The sequence below is a fragment of the Misgurnus anguillicaudatus genome, chromosome 24 (assembly GCF_027580225.2).
Source record: "Misgurnus anguillicaudatus chromosome 24, ASM2758022v2, whole genome shotgun sequence".
NCBI classification, from domain to species: Eukaryota; Metazoa; Chordata; class Actinopteri; order Cypriniformes; family Cobitidae; genus Misgurnus; species Misgurnus anguillicaudatus.
This window is the reverse complement of record NC_073360.2, coordinates 32670796-32673457: the sequence shown is the minus strand read 5'-3', so window position 1 is coordinate 32673457 and position 2662 is coordinate 32670796.

Below are 2662 nucleotides of genomic sequence, written 5' to 3'. Positions count from 1 at the left end.
ACATCTACGGAGAGGAGAGGGAAGCGTTCGGCTCGTCAGTGACAGTACTTCACCACGGTTGGTTTGTGAGTAAATCTTTCCACTGCACCCACACCTTGTGTTACGGCACAGAGCCTTCACAGAAGGAAGTCAACTAAATAATTACCTGTAAAAGTATTCACCACATTTACTGCCACCAGCCGCCTATGAAAGGGAGACAGCCTCAGTTAAAGGTGACGTGTGAATTGTGTTACAGCCCTGAGCCTCCAAAGGAGGAAAATGACCAACCAATTACCTGTGGAAATACTCACCCTATTCGCTGCCTGAGCCCCTAAAGGAGGAAGACGTCCAACTAGTTACCTGCAAAACCTGAGTCCCTAGAGGAGGGAGACATCCAACCAGTTACCTGTGAAAGTACTTACCATAGGTCTACCTGCAAGTAAGAGAGAAAAGTCAAAGTTAAAGGTGCCGTGTGATTGTGTTACAGCCCGAGCCCCTAGAGGAGGGAGACACCCAACCAGTTACCTGTGAAAGTACTTACCATAGCTGCTGCCACCAGTCTACCTGCAAGTAAGAGAGAAAAGTTAAAGTTAAAGGTGCCATATGCCAGTGGTTCTCAAACTGGGGGCCGGGGCCCCCAGGGGGGCCGCGAGATGGTGCCGGGGGGCCCCAGTTTTATGACATTTTATAAAATACATTAATTTATCATGAATTCTGTGTAATTAAACCTAACAAAAATACGACTACTAACCAACAGCACTACTTTGTTTAACTTAATATGTTTTGTTTAATTAAAATGTTACATTTTAGAGCAGTTTTTTGTTATACATTTTCTTTGAGGGGGCCGCGAAAGAAATGCACCGTACAAAAGGGGGGCCGCACGCGGAAAAAGTTTGAGAACCACTGCCATATGCTTTGTGTTCCAGCGAGCCTCTGGAGGAAGAAGGCATCCAACTAGTACCTGTGCAAAGACTCGTCCTACCCATTGCCGCAAATCCACCTGCAAGTAAGAGAGACAATTTTCATTTAAGGTGCCGTGTGATCTTGTGTTGCAGCCCCAAGCCCGGCCATAGGAGAAACGTTTTAGACCCGCATCCGAAGGATACTCACTGTGCTCATTGGCCTGAGCCAACAGATTTCTGCCTCCAGGACAGCGGAGGGCGCCACGAAAAGAAGAGACCCCAAAAGGCTGCCCCCTCTCCCCTTTGAACCCGCCTGGAGGCCAGAAGAAGCCCTTATTTTAATTCCCCCTTTCCCTTCTTTTTAAATATTTAATAAAGCTTATTTTAATATTATTCGTACTTGTGTGTCTGGCGTTGGGGTGGCTTTGGGAACCTCCTCGAGGTGGAAACTAAAAAGGGGCGTGACCTCATTAGCATCTGGGTCCGCCCCGACTTGTGATACAAAAGATGAGTATCCGAAAAGCACCCCATGCCCACCGTGAAGTATGGTGGAGGATCTGTGATGCTGTGGGCCTGTTTCTCTTCCAAAGGCCCTCAGAACCTTGTTAGGGTTCGTGGCATTATGAACGCTTTGAACTACCAGGACATTTTAAATAAAAACCCGAGGGCCTCTGCCAGAAAGCTGAAGGTGGGTCGTCATTGGGGCTTTCAGCAGGATAATGATCCAAAATATGTGGCAAAATCTACACAAAAATGGTTCAGTAGTCACAAACTCAAGGTCCTCCCATGGCCATCTCAGTCCCCAGACCTCAACCCAATCGAGAACCTGTGGGGCGAGCTAAAGAAGAGAGGACCCAGGACACTGGATGATCTAGAAAGATTGTGAAATAAAAGATCCCTCTCTCTGTGTTCTCCAATCTTGTGAAATGTTATAGGAGGAGATTAAGTGCTGTCGTGTTGGCAAAAGGGGGTTGTACAAAGAATTAATATCAGGGGTGCCAATAATTGTGGAATGCATGATTTCAAGTTTTTTTTTCTAAACGTGTAAATTCTTTACCACCAAAGTAATGTACTTAAATCAAAGATTGCATTTTTGGCTTTTTTTGCATTTGGGTTCTATGTTGTTTAACTCTTTCCCCGCCAGCATTTTTTTAAAAAGTTGCCAGCCAGCGCCAGCGTTTTTCATGATTTTCACAAAAGTTGAATGCCTTCCAGAAAATGTTCTTCTTCAAATATATAAACATACAATATACCAAATGAAAGAACAGACCCTCTGCTTTCAAAAAAAAAAAGTTTCATCCTACCTTCAGTAGTTCTTTTGTAATCAGCTTTTGAATATGGGTAGGTTTCTGCAAAAACACCACATTTTGAGCAAAAAGCAGAAATAATTCAATTTTTGTGACAAACTTTTCATAAAGATCCCATTCAGAGCGATCTTTAAAACAGACACGGACATGCAGCAGCTTGCCATAAGGCAATACTTCCGGTTATAAAAAGTTGCGGAAGGGCGCCACCTGGTGGATAATAGCGGTATTGTGGAAAGACGGAAATACTCGTCATTGGCGGGGAAGCGTTTTCTCTTGATATCTTGACGAGATATCTCGTCAATGGCAGGGAAAGAGTTAAATAAAAAGGAGAATTTTTAGAAGTCCACGACCACATATTAAACAAGGGTGCCAATAATTGTGGAGGGCACTGTATATATATACAAACAAGTTGGTAAACATCAACATTTTTAAATGCATACTGTACCTTTGTTCAGGCTGTGATTCTTGTGTATT